The 14496-nt window shown below is 44.2% G+C and overlaps 1 pseudogene across 1 annotated transcript; it reads right to left on the bottom strand.

The window, feature by feature from the left end:
• Positions 1-13653: 13653 nt before the first annotated feature.
• Positions 13654-14190, bottom strand: LOC309857010 (large ribosomal subunit protein eL32 pseudogene; annotated as a pseudogene). Its single transcript has one exon. The product of its transcript is annotated as a large ribosomal subunit protein eL32 pseudogene (transcript).
• Between the last annotated feature and the right edge of the window lie 306 nt (positions 14191-14496).

Genomic DNA, 14496 nt, shown 5'->3' with positions numbered 1-14496 from the left:
AGTGTTAGAAGTGAAGTGTTCTGTGTGAATATGGTAATATAAAAGCCGATGGGAGAACTGAAATGTTTGCTTGACATACACTCTCACACAAAATATTATGTATGCCAGGTCTTTGCTGATGTGATATAGCACATATTCAAGTTCTAGTGAAATATCATAAAGAGTCAACTCAAAAAACAAACAAACAAACAAACAAACAAGCAAACATACAAAATATGGATGAGCTGGGAGAAAATAAGCAATGTTTCCTCTTTCCTATCAAGAGAAAGACCATTCCTGAATTATCCAAGATTTTGCTTTTACCTGAATAACCATACAGTTCAATAGGACTTGAAGGAAAAAGCACGTTTGGTCCTCAGCGATCCTTTCCCCTGATATGGCCGGCAAGAGTGGAGTGATTCTTGTGGATATATCTTTGCTCCAGAGTGGGGAAAAAAAAGGAGTTCTTTCACCAACGTTCAAAGGGTTTTTAAAAAATGGCCTTCATTAAAATACATCTGCCCCTCCTTTGGAACCTGCTCACGCTACACTCCAGGCCAGCAAGCATCAAGGGGTTGGAAATACAGTACAAACTCCCATGAAGCCACCTCTCCCTCTAAACTATTCTTCTCTCTGCCAAATTCTGCTTCGGTCAGCCTAAGGATCAAATACCTGTCTTTGGGCAATAAAGTGATGTGCATTAATCAATCATTGGCCCTAACTGGCAAGTTCCTTAAAAACTCATGGGACACAGATGGTTGCCATGACTTTCCCAGGAAGCAGCTACTGTCTTTCCATGAATGCGGCATGAAAATACAGGGCTGGGTGAGCAGATGAATGTCCACTCGTGAAACAATCATGCTGAGGACAATAAACAGTAGTTTTGGATGGCAGATTTAAATTTCATTCACAGCCAAGAAAACACTCCAGATACATGATGTGTCTCCACTTCCTGTTGTTTCCAACATCTGAGTCCTCCCTTCCATTTCTGTTTCCACCACTTCAGTAAATGTCTCCCATCCTCATTGCATATAAAAAAGGCTCTGATTCTTTCTATTCTAATGTCTGTAAGACATTACTGTGAACAAGAGCAGGGGATAATTCCTCCTCCAAACCCATCTACGAAATAAAGGGTTCTATTCAGGATCATGACAAGCTGAGGAATCCCTCAAGAGAACTTCCAGAGTCATTTCAACCTGTAAGGCTGGCTAAAATGTTCCTCACCATCCGCCACACCAGGGCTAGGACTGATGAGTGTCTCCACCATGCAGGTCCCTCTGGATGACATGATCGCTGGGAAACCAGGCACGAGGCAAGCAAAAATCAGCACCTGCTCTTCTGCAAAGTTTGTCTGAAGTGCTTGAAGCCACAGAAGAAACAGATTGACTCCTTCAGATCTTACCTAAAAACAAAATTAAAGGTGACAAAATTAAACACATGTTTATGCAGAGATGCACTGCAATGCAGATTCAGTTCTGAGAAAGAAAAACTAGAAGTTAAAGGTACCGTTAAACTCCTGCACCAAGTTCTTAGTGACAAGAAATCAGGCGTGCTGCAAGAAGCCCAAGGGTGAAGAGTTGGGGTCTGGAGCCACAGTGCCTGGTTCCAATGCAGGCTCTGCTTTTTGCTTTTTGCTTGCTTAGCTGTGGCCAGTGGAGAACCACCAAACTTCTCCCTTTGCATCAGTCTCTACCTCTGAAAAATAAGGATGAGAAAAGAATTTACCACAAAGTGTTTGCACAGGGATAAGTGACTTACAACAGTGCTTGTATCATCAACTGTCATTTAATCACAAAAATAATGCAAAGACAATCATCCTCCAAATTTACAGTGTGCTTTGAATAGGGTTTTTTCTATAATATGCTTATGTATCATGGAAAGTTCTTGAAAAATCTCCGAGCTAAATAAGACCTTAAAGACCTGGCTCAGTTATTTGACCTTGAAGCCCATTCATCAGGCATTTCTACACCAGCCCTCCTTTTTTTTTTTTTTTTTTTTTTTTTTTTTTTTTTTGGCCTGTGCAGGTAGCTACCTTGAGGGCTGCCGCCAAATCATCACTTCCACAAAGAACCATTCAGAAATTTCTGGAACTCATATCATTGCTGGACTTCTGGCATAAGTCCATTGTTCCTGGTGGATGCTTCCAGTAGTAGGAAATGGAACATGCTCAATGAGGGCAGGGGGTTGTGTTTGACTTGCCCACTGCCATATCTCCAGCACCTAGAAAGGTGCCTGAAACACATAGCTGGCATCCAGTAAATGTGTGCAATAAATGAGTGAACTAGACAAAAATAGATATGCACTGGTAGACGTGGCCTGTGGAGTACAGCTTCAAAAGCAGGAGAGTATTGAGAGCCTTCATGGTAGGTTGCATGGCACTGAGTTAAAGAAAATGGGTCCTACAATCAGACCAAAGGTTAAACCTCGAAAGTTGTGCGATCTTGGACAAGTCACCTACAAGAACAAAGACCCCTGTCTTCTATTGATAACAGCTGGGAAGAGAGAATCCATTTCAGAACGAAAGGGGACACAGGACGGCTGTGTATGACACTTATATTGTGGTCAAGATGGCAGTGTAAATTCACTTCATGGGGTCCCACACCATCATCCCTCACTACCATTTGAAATACATGGTAATAAGAGATGAAATATATATATATATATTTTTCAGTGTAACAGTATTTGTTGTTTTTGCACCACACCCAGTGCTCCATGCAATCCGTGCCCTCTCTAATACCCACCACCTTGTTCCCCCAACCTCCCACCCCCTACCCCTTCAAAACCCTCAGATTATTTTTCAGAGTCCATAGTCTGTCATGGTTCACCTCCCCTTCCAGTTTCCCTCAACTCCCTTCTCTCCATCTCCCCTTGTCCACCATGCTATTTGTAATGCTCCACAAATAAGTGAAACCATATGATAATTGACTCTCTCTGCTTGACTTTTTTCACTCAGCATAATCTCTTCCTGGAAGATATTATATATATATATATATTTAAAAGATTTATTTACTTACTTAATTATTTGACAGAGAGAGATCAAAAGTAGGCAGAGAGGCAGAGAGAGAGAGAGGAGGAGGAAGAGGGCTCCCTGCTGATGCAGGACTCAATCCCAGGACCCTGAGATCATAACCTGAGCTGAAGAAACAGGCTTAACCCACCCACTTAGCCACCCAGGTGCCCCTAGATTAAACACATATATTTTTTAAAGATTTTATTTATTTATTTGGCAGACAGAGATCACAAATAGGCAGAAAGGCAGGCAGAGAGAGAGGAAGGGAAGCAGGCTCCCTGCTGAACAGAGAGCCTGATGTGGGGCTCAATCCCAGGACCCTGGGATCATGCCTTCAAGCTGAGCCGAAGGCAGAGGCTTTAACCCACTGAGCCACCCAGGCACCCCTAGATTAAATATATTTTTTTTTAAGAGAAGAGAAAAGTTAGCAAGTGAACCTCAGTAAAAAACAAAACAAAACAAACAAAACCCAAAACTGACAAACATCTCCATGAAGCAGCAACCGCAGAAATTCTCAGTGATGCACAGATGTGTAGCGACAGGAAAAGATGTCTGGAGGCTGACTTCAAGGAGGACAAGTCGCTCCCACTGGAGATAAAGGCAGACAGAAAGGCCTGCTCGCTTGCTGCCTGAAGCCACAACTTCAACTGGGCTGCGGACTTGATTGCACACCACTTGCTTCACCAGAACACTGTGAGGTTTCCAGTAGCTCATTACATCTAAACACTACTGCCTCCTTTAACAAGGTTTCCCTTCCGGATTGCCCCTGACTTACAGGGATAGGCGGTAGGTGTCCCTCCACGTGCTCCTTCCAAATTCTCTCCTCTCTCTGCTTTCTTCTGATCCACTTTTTTTTTGGGCTAGCTTTACAGGATATCCCTTCTGTGATTAAACAGATCTTAATAATTCTACCTTTTGTAAAGAAAGCCTTCCCCAATTATTTAGATGTTGATAAATATTTACCTCTGAATCTCCATAAATCATCACTTTATATGGCACCAACATGTAGAAAATAAGAATGAAGTTACCCAATTTTCAGAATGAACCATACAAATGACAACCTACCATCTAAAGCCAGAGACAGAAAGAGAACATCTGCATAAACTAAAGTAATGCGGGTTCCTTATTCATTCATATTTATTATGCAAAATGGAAGTTTTAGGAAGATTAGAATAATGCATACTTGTTCTATTATATAGGCAACTAATCCTCTGTAGATGGTAATGTATCCATAACTCCATCTCCAATCTAGAATTTCTGAACACGAGGAGAGGGTATTAAAATCTCCTCTGTGGGAGGCAGAGCATTACAGTGTCTGGCTCTGGCTTTCCTGCTGCAGGATGAGACTTGCAATTAGTGATGGCAAATGGAATTCACAAAACATTTCTAGGCTTTAGAAGACATCGGAAAACTAGCAAAGGACTTAGAAAATGGTAGGAAAGGAAGCAGGAAGAGGGAGGTGGCAGAAACAAGTGAGCCAAAACCTGATCTTTACACGCAACAAGCTCAAGAGAAACAAATCAGGGTGCCAGAGAACAAATTCCATTTTCACTGCAGGATCTCTACAGGCCTGTGCCCTCCAGACCCCGTTCCCACCACATGGTAAGTTGGGGAAACTGAACCTGAGATTTCCTTAATAAACCAGGACCCTCAAATGGAAACAAAGTGATCCCAACCAAGAACACTCCCAGCCTCCTGGCAAAGGAAAGACAAACCCTCCAGGAAAAAACAGACAGACAAACAAACAAACAAACAAAAAAAACCCACCAAAAAACAGAATTAAAAGAGATTACATCTATGTTCCAATAATACTGGTCTCAAAATCCCTTCACAAAGCATGCAAGAAATGAGGCCACTGTGAGAGACAGAAGACTGAGGGAAAATGAAGACTTTAGACACTGGAATGATCAGATACAGAATATAAAATGTTACATGTTAATTGTTTAAGAACACAAAAGAGGTTTAAAAATGAAGAAGGATCAAGAGCCTATCAAAAGCAACAGGCCAAGTGTGAACATGGAACTGAAGGAAGTTAAACAGGGACCAAAAATCACTGAGACGTAAAACACAACAGAAAACACACCAGAATGGTGGGGCAGTAGATGAGCCCCGAATGAAGGACTTCACAACACTGCACCAAGAAGTGAAGACATTCCCCAGAATGCAACACAAGGAGGCAGGAGAAGAGGATGAACGCCAGCTTGAGAGACACGAACAACAGACAGGAGGTTTAAATAAGAATCCTGGGAAGTACAGCAGAAGGACAGAGTCAAAATTTCAGAAGAAAACAGCTGAGGATATTACAGAAATGATAAATCCAGAAATACAGGAAATGCACAGATACCAAGCAAGATGAGAAATCTTCAATTAAACATTTTGTGGTAAAGCTATAGAACACCAAAAACTAAGAAAAGGTTTTAAGGAAAAGGCATTTAAAGGAATGAACAGGGTGGAAACAGGGTTTAAAGCTGCTACAGTGGTAAGGAGATGCTAGTAAAATGGTACCTGTAAAGGGTGACAGGAGTATTTTTACTGCCACTACTGCTAATACTGTGTCTAATGCACATAACAACTGAAGACTGCGAAGGTTAAGCTGGAGCAGAAAAAAATTAAATGAATTATGACCCTCAAAAGAAGGATCATGTCGGGGCACCTGGGTGGCTCAGTGGGTTAAGCCTCTGCCCTCAGCTCAGGTCATGATCCCAGGGTCCTGGGATCGAGCCCCGCATCGGGCTTTCTGCTCTGCAGGGAGCCTGCTTTCTCCTCTCTCTGCCTGCCTCTCTGCCTACTTGTGATCTCTGTCTGTCAAATAAATAAATAAAATCTTTAAAAAAAAAAAAAGAAGGATCATGCCAATGAATTTCACAACTCTGGTGATCACTTTAAAAGCATCTCTTCTTTTTATCATAGCATTTGTATCATGTCCAGGATGAGATATTACAGCACACATGATAGAATATTTTAAAACAATAGTCCATTTTGCTCAAACTCCATGTTGAAAGCAAACGACTCTGTCAAACACTTTGAAGAAGGTAAAAGTAGTGGAACCATGTTTTGTCAAGAAAGCCCAGGGAGAAAAGCAGGTAGTAAAACCAAGTAGCAGTATCGAGGAAGGGCAGCCTCAGGAAGAAAATGAACACCGTTTTCTTCTGCTTTGTTCTCTTTTTTGTTTTCTTGTTGTTGGTATCTTTTTTTTTTTTTTTTTTGTCTTTCCCAGAAATCACTTCATATATATACATTTATCTGTTCAACTTCAGTGAAAGTTGGGAGGAAAAGGTGCCAGAACTTTTGAATGGTTGTCTTCAGCTGAGTGCTTATTTTCTTCCTTCAGTTTCTCTGGGGTTTCCCACTATTCTTCAATAAACATGTGTTACTTTCTGGCAGGGTAAAGCCAAATGCATTTTTAAAAGAAGTAATGGCAGGTCATCCGTCCATCCAGATCAGGAGAGAGCCCATACCAGAAAAGGCAGAGAGGGTAGTAGACTCCCCTCTGTGAGTTCCTGCCCTCTTGGTCTTTCCTCAGCCCTTGCTCTCTGCTATGTCTCTCCAGTCACACCCCAAACCCAGAGAAACAAAAGGACTCTTCAAAACTTAAACCCTGTGAGAAGGGCCACGCGGAGGCAAGGAGAGCCCTGTAAGACTCTGAGCCATGTGGTCTGTATCTGAGACTGCACATCTCCTTGAGCCACGTTCCATTCCCTCCATGCCTAATGTTGTCCTTGTGTTCTACAGAAGCAGTCAGGGCATCCATACACTCCTCTCTGTGTGCTTTTCTGTATACCTGATCCCATCTCAACCCACAACATCCAGCAGCATGCACCATCTGTCATCTCCCTTCAGTCAACCTGCAAATAGGTAAACACAGCCTGTAAAACCCACCCTTGTCCAAGCTATGTCTGGAGTTATGATCGTCTGTGTCTTTACCATCAAACTTTCTAAAAGGCTATTCTTGTGTGTGACCTCCATGGTCTCACGCCCAGTCACTCTATCTCTATGTCTGGCTTAGGACTCCACTACTCACCTCCCATTTTCTTTCAGTACTCAGTGACAACCTCCTCGATCTACCTCCACCCCCTAATCAAGCTGCTTTGCAACTTTTCACATCATCGAACATTGCTGACATTTCATTCCTTGAAATCTCTCTTCTCTAGACATCTGTGCAAAAATGCCTTCCTGGCATCAAAGCCACATCCCTCCCCTTCCATCCACTACTCCTTTATTCTTCCCCTTTATCTGCCCAAGAAAAGAAGGAATTACCCTAAATCCTTAACTGTCACTCTCTCTACAAGGAATATATCCCTTGGCAACAGCATGATTGCATCTCTCTTCCCCCAAGCACCCATTCCTACATTTTGACTGTCCAACCCAGAACCTACACCTGCACGTCCAACAGACACCTCAACTCAGATTGCCTAAAGCTGCACTCCTCCTCTTACCTCCTGCACCTGGCTCCCTTCCTGAGTTGCCACGACTGTTGTGGCAGTTGACACATCAGACTCAACATTCTGAAAGCACAGAGGCACCCCTAAGCCTACTGCAGCATTTTTTTTCCATAGCCGAGATATGGAAGCAGCCCAAGTGTCCAGCAACAGAAGACAAAGTGATACATACACACAATGGTATATTACTCAGCCATCAAAAAGGATGAGATCCTGATATTTACAACAGTATGGATGTACCTAGAGGGTATTGTGCTAAGCAAACTAAGTCAGAGAAAAACAAATACTGTATCTCCAGGGATGAATCCTTAAAAAATGCCCTACATATTCAAGTTTTAAGGCAGGACCAGAAGCAACAGTTTTAGCATATATCACCACGATATAAAATAAAATCTTTAAAAAATAAAAGGAAATAATAGGACAACAGCAATTAGGGTAAAAAGACTTAACAACTGTCTTGCTCAACATCACCAGCACCACACCAGCTACACGTCTGACCCCCAGACCAGCATAGCAGGTGTGAGGACAGGTCCAAGCAGAGAAAGTGTTACTTGTCACATTTTTTGAAAAATGATAAACAGAAGGGATGCCTGGGTGACTAGGCTGGTTGAGCGGCCAACTCTTGATCTCAGCTCGGATCTTGATCTCACGGTGGTGAGTTTGAGTTCCACACTGGGCTCTGCACTGGGTGTGGAGCCTGCTTTAAACTAAACTAAACTAAACTAAAATAACACCTCTGTCAAAAGTACGTGAATTCACAACTTACATGTAAGTCAAGTTCTACTTGTTCTAAGACAGCATGAAAACCAAGATGTCGTTATCAAGACAGGAAGCAAGATAAATTGTGTATTCCATGTGCCATGAGATGACTCCAACTGCATCCAAGTCAGCCATGGCCCTCCACACATCTGCAAGAGAGGGTATATTATCCACATTAGCACAGAGGAAACCAAGGCTCAGAGAGGTTAAAAAAAAAAAAAAAGAGCCCAAGATCATAGCATCATTTAGCAGCATAGCCAGAATGTATAGGAATTACCTCAAAACAGGCCACACTAGTGGAAGAATACCTTAGTGTGGAGTTATGAAAACCCAGGTAGAACGCTGCCTCAGAAAGGCAGATAATCAATAAAGGAAAAATAAAGAGGCGCCTGGGTGGCTCAGTCGGTTAAGCATCTGCATTGGGCTCAGGTCATAAATAATCCTGGGATAATGCCCTATGTCAGACTTCCTGCTCAGCAGGGAGTCTGCTTCTCCCTCTGCCTCTGCTCCCCATTCATTCTCATAAACAAACAAATCAATAAAATCTTACCCCAAAAAAAGAAAAAAATAAAGATTATAAGCTTACAATAAAGATATTAATGATGAGTCAAAGCTTTCAGTGACACACCCACACCTGCCTACAGTTCTCTGGCTAAAACATGGGTGGAATTGATGGGGTTAGAAGAACAGGAGGCACATAGGCCCGGACAGCACAGCCCCAGCAGATGCAGAATCCTGGTGTAGGTTTAGCTAGCTTTCATTGTCCTTTAAAATGTCAAAGCTAAAGAAATCTGGTAGGGTTATTGAAGTCTGATCCTGGGGGATGCCTGGTTGGCTCAGTCTGTTAGGCAGCAGCCTAACATGACTCAGGTCATGATCACAGGGTCCTGGGATCAAGTCCGGCATCAGACCCCTTACCCAACCAGAAGCCTGCCTCTCCCTCTGCCTGTTGCTCCCCCTGCTTGTGCTCTCTCACTGACAAATAAATAATCTTTAAAAAGAAAGTAGAAAGAAAAAAAAGAAAAGAAAAATAAAATCTGATCCACAGTATAGAACAACACAAAGGATGGTACTTTCTTGGGCTGATTTCTGTTTGTTTGATTTTAAGTAGGTTCCACAGCCAGCACGGACACTAGTGCAGGGTTTGATCTCAGGACCCTAAGACCATGAACTGGGCCAAAGGCAGACAATCGATTAAGCCACCCAGGCACCCCACTTTCTTGGGTTCTAATGGGACTTTTCCTAGTTTCTAATCCTAGCTGTACTGGCTGCCAGGGGGAATGAAGTCCAGCACCACAAGAAAAGCATCCCAAGGCAGCAGTCCTCTGCAGAAGATTTGCTGGTGGCTGCCATCATCAAAGAGTCAGTGGGTGAAGTTGTTGAAGCACAGTGGGAACAATGATAGCCACTGCCTTTTGGGTGTCACTGAATCATCCTACTCATCTTCAGGAAGCCTGGCCCTTCTCCAGTCAACGCAGCAGAAGCAAACTTGTTAGAAGAACAGGGGAGGGGGTCATCTCCCTCCCTCCCAGAAACTGAAGCAACCAGCCAAACAGTGCAGCACTGGAGTAAAAATAAAAATATGAAGGAATGTGGCTGCACCTGGGTAGCTCAGTCTGTTAAGCATCTGCCTTTGGGTCCGGTCCTGATCTCAGAGACCTGGGATCTGAGACCCACATCAGGCTCCATGCTCAGTGAGGAGTCTCCCTTTCCTTCTCCCTCTGCCCCTGCTCCTAGCTCATTCTCTCTCTCTCTCAAATAAATAAAATCTTTAAAATAAGAAATTTAAAAATGAAGGATTGAATCAAAATGCAGAATTCAGAAACAGAACTACAGATATAAAAACTACATATAAAAACCTGAAATATGACCCGGTGAGTGAGGAAGGATTATTAAATCATGATACTGTATGAATTGATTGCCAATTTTTTCTTAGAACATAGAGCACACTGCACTACACGAAAACGAAAACAAAAAATTAGGATTGAATACAAAAACAAAATTATCAGTGTTATTCCATCAAGTGTTTCTCTAACCTACTGATCAAAACCTCAGTTCATCCTCCAAAAGAATCTGGGCACCACCTCAGCACACATGAACACATTTTCAGGCCACAGTTCACACTGCTCCAGTCCCCACTCTAAGTCCTGAGCCATGGGCTCCTCCAGGCAAAGCCACCACCAACTAGGCCCCTGCCCTAGAAATCCCCAAACCCAACCACTTCACAACAGGGAGACTCAGGGAGATTCAAATGGGCAGAAACGTGGGACTTTGACTTTTTTTTTTTAAATTAAAAGAAAAATACAGCAAGAAACATTTCTAGCACAAAGTGAAGAGCTAATCTTTCACAATGTCGAGAGTATTAGAATTATCAATACACCATCAGTAGTTTGATAGGTCAAACAGGCCAAAAGCTGGAAACACAAGAGGAAATGCTCACAGCAAACAGACCTGAAAGCCAGGGCCTGGACCGGCTGACATGGCTCTGCTGCTTACCACAGTGAGAAAGTGTAACTTTCCTGGGCCTCAACTTCCCTCCTGGCCAGCAGGAAAGTGGCAACACCACAAAATTCATATCTGTTCGGGGATTACGTGAAAGGAGAATGCTCAGTGAGAGCCCCGCCACACCGCCCGTCCAGCCACAGTCTGTGCCCAGTGAATGGGAATTTCCTCTACTGCAGCCACACGAAGAGCTGAAGGATCTGCACAGGATGCCTGTTTATTTACCAGTCACAAAACCACGTTCTGCCATAAACAGAGAGGGCAAGAGACCCCAAGAGATGGGAATATCCCTCACCCTTGCCTGGACCAGGCTTTCAAGACAAGTTGGAAAGCCCACAGCAGCTCTGCCACTGACTCTGAATGAGCCTTTGGAAGACAACACCATCCCAAACAACAGTTTAATTTACTTCTCTTTAAAAAGCAGTGAGACAAGGTCTTGGCCACATCTTCATAAATTAACAGCTTAGGAGGCTAAACCCCAATGATTTAGTTATGTCCCCAGCAGGCACACCTCCACTCGTGGGCAGCTTCAGGGAGAAAGGGTGCCTCCCCATCCATGAGGACACCCTCTGACATTCATCTGAAGATGCTTCCTACCCATGGGCATTTACTCCCTGGAACCCCCCCCCCCGATCTAAGTTCCTCTCTGGATGCTGCATGAGGCAACTTCCTCACACCCCCATCACCACTGGTGACACCGCAGCTACCCCCGAGCCTTCAAGCAGGGTGCACCTGTCTTTGCTGCCAAGCGTCCCATCAGCCCAGCTCCATCACTGATTTCTGTACCCATAATTAATTAACTTATGCATGTATGTATTTATTTACTTTTACAGCTTCATTTATTTTAGGGAGAGATAGACAGAGAGAGAGATACAGAGAGAGCACACACACACAAATACAGGGAGATAGAACCTCCAGCAGATTCTACACTGAGAGCAGAGCACACCTCAGGGCTCAATCCCACCACCCTGAGATCATGACCTTAGCTGAAACCAAGAGTTGGATGCTTCAACGACTGAGCCACCAGGCACCCCTCTGTACCCTTAATCTTAAGAAAAGACAGACACCGCTTCTTTCTGTCAGCCACGGCCTCATAAGCCATCTGTCACACAGCCAAAGTTTCCAGAGGGTAGGACCAGGTCTGCAACACCAGTGATGCCAGAGTATCTCCATAAAACTACAATCTAGTGAGTACCAGGCTCTGCTCTAAGCTCCTAATATGGCCTTCTATTTTGTACCCCTCACAGACCTACATGCTAGGTATTATCCACAGTGCACAGAGGAGGACACTGAGGTCCATGGCTTACCCAAGCGATTTACTTTTATGTGGCAGCAGCAGGGGCCTGAACCCAAGTCTGTGACTCCAAGGCCCCTCCGTCAACTCTGTTACTCATGCAGCCCCAACACAGTCATCAAATACCTCCCTAAACCCTCATCCCTCCTTTGAAAAAGCATGGTCTTCTGCCATTTCCCAGATGGGAAGAAAGCCGGCGTGAGCCAGATATAGTGACCTGCCCATGATGGTACAGGCGATATCCCCCCTGTTCTCCCCCCAACACCCATGTCATTCTGCACGAGGCCCCATGGGGTCCTTCATGCTTCCAGTGGAAAACTCTGGTGAGACCACCAGTCTCCTGGCAGGCCTTCATCTTGACCCTGGAGGACACGACCAGTTAGGAGAAACCGGCTAGTTAAGTCTCTGAAATGGGGTCCTACCACCCAGGAAAACCCCCTTATCTCCAGGGCATCGCCCGTGTGAATTAGCTGGATTTGTAGAGGGCTCCACAAGCACCAGCCTTGCTGAGTCACTTTCTCTAAGGTGGTGGCTGAGACAAAAAGGACCCAGGAAAGAAAGGCATAGGCTGTTGTGGAACTCCAGTGCCTTGGCATCAACAATTAATGTGAGCAGCTGCCTCTGCTCACCAGATCTGCATTTTATGTGGGGCACACTGTTCAAAGTTTACACCCCCCATCTCTGTAACCTTCACGACAACCCCTGGAGCTCCCTGCACCATCATTACCACCTCACAGACAAGGAGACAAGGCATGAGGGGTGTGTAGAATGATGCAGCTCTGTGCTGGGGCCAACCTGGGGAGGACCCCACAGGCTTGCTCTTCCCACTGCTGCAGAAGCAGCTGAAAACAACGAGTTTTTCAGTTTGCATTATGTAGAGTGGAAAAGTCAACCATAAAGATCATTCAATTTTTAAATGGGTTATTCCTCAGGATAAAAACAGTTCCAAAATATAATTTCCGAGAAGTTCAACATATTCCTCCTTCCAGGTGCCTGGAATGTGATGGAATGTTGTTAAAATAAGTTCTGGCCCATCAGCATGCCAGACAGAAACTGGAAGTAAGCTGTTACAGGTCCCCAAAGGCTCCGTCACAACCCTAAGGAGAAGACATAACTTTCACTGTCCCAAAGTGGTTATGTTTAAAAAAAAAAACAAAAAAACAAAAAAAACAGGCACAGGTGGAACATTTTAAATTACAGACTTTCAATGCAGGGGCAGTGGGGGCAGGGGGGGGTGTCCCCCAACTACCCCCAAATGTTTCAGCTATATATAGTGACTTACCAAAGTGACTCATCACAAGTACCTACAAGGCGACTGACAGGCAACTGACCGATGAGGAAGGTATTCGGACTGCTTAACAAAACCAACACAACTTAGAATCTTCATTATTAAGAAGAGAAAACCACTTATTAAACACTCGCCAGGCACCAAACCCGCTAGGCACTGTCACACGCTCTACTCATCACAAGGCTGCCAAACTCAGTGCAGAAAATGAGGCTGAGTAAGTCACCTAAGGTCATGCAGCACCAGAAACTGGATTCCAACCAGGTCTGACATCAAAGCCCACCCCAGCTTGCTGCAATGCTTCAGAACCTAAGCTTTGTGATGATCAATAAACTACATGCTTAACAATGTTTACACATCTCTGTTAGAATTCAGGGAAAGGTGGTTTTTTTTTTTTTTAGTTTTATGGTTTTATTAACACAAATATGACGTGCACAACAAGCTGTCTATTCATTTTCTTCACTGCGCAGCCTGGCATTGGGATTGGTAACTCTGATTGCCAGCTGGGCTGCTCTTTCCACAATAGCTTTGCGGTTCTTGGAGGAGACGTTTTGAGCAATCTCTGCACAGTAAGATTTGTTACACATCAGCAGCACTTCAACTCCTTGACGTTGTGCACTAGGAACATCCTGAAGCCACTGGGCAACATGTGCTTTGTCTTCTTGTTGCTCCCGTAACCAATGTTGGGCATCAAGATCTGGCCCTTGAATCTTCTGCGCACCCTATTGTCAATGCCTCTTGGCTTCCGCCAGTTGCGCTTAATTTTGACATATGGGTCTGACTGGTGCCGGATGAACTTCTTGGTCCTCTTTTTAACGATCTTGGGCTTCACCAAAGGTCTGAGGGCAGCCATGATGCCCAGTAACAGATGGCTGCCACCTCCGCAGGCAGCGCCGAAGAAGAGAGCCCAGGGAAAGGTTTTTAAAAATGACATACACAAGGGGAAAAAATAATACAGGTTCTGGAGGCAGGCAGCCCAATGTTCAAATCTTGGCTCCTCCACTTGCAAGCTGTGTGACCTTGGACTCCTTTAGCTCCCCTGTGCCCATATTTCCATGCATTAAAATGGTAGCCATAACAGACCCTATCTCCTAAGGCAAATAAAGCATTTTGGTGTTGTTGTTCTTGTTTTAAGATTTTATTATTTATTTGACAGAGAGAGAGAGAGACAGGGTGAGAGGGAACACACACAGGGGGAGTGTGAAAGGGAGAAGCAGGCTTCCCACTG

This window comes from Mustela nivalis (assembly GCF_964662115.1).
Source record: "Mustela nivalis genome assembly, contig: HAP1_SCAFFOLD_165, whole genome shotgun sequence".
Lineage (NCBI taxonomy): Eukaryota > Metazoa > Chordata > Mammalia > Carnivora > Mustelidae > Mustela > Mustela nivalis.
The sequence above is the reverse complement of the archived record's forward strand: the minus strand, read 5'-3'. Positions and strand labels throughout refer to the sequence as shown.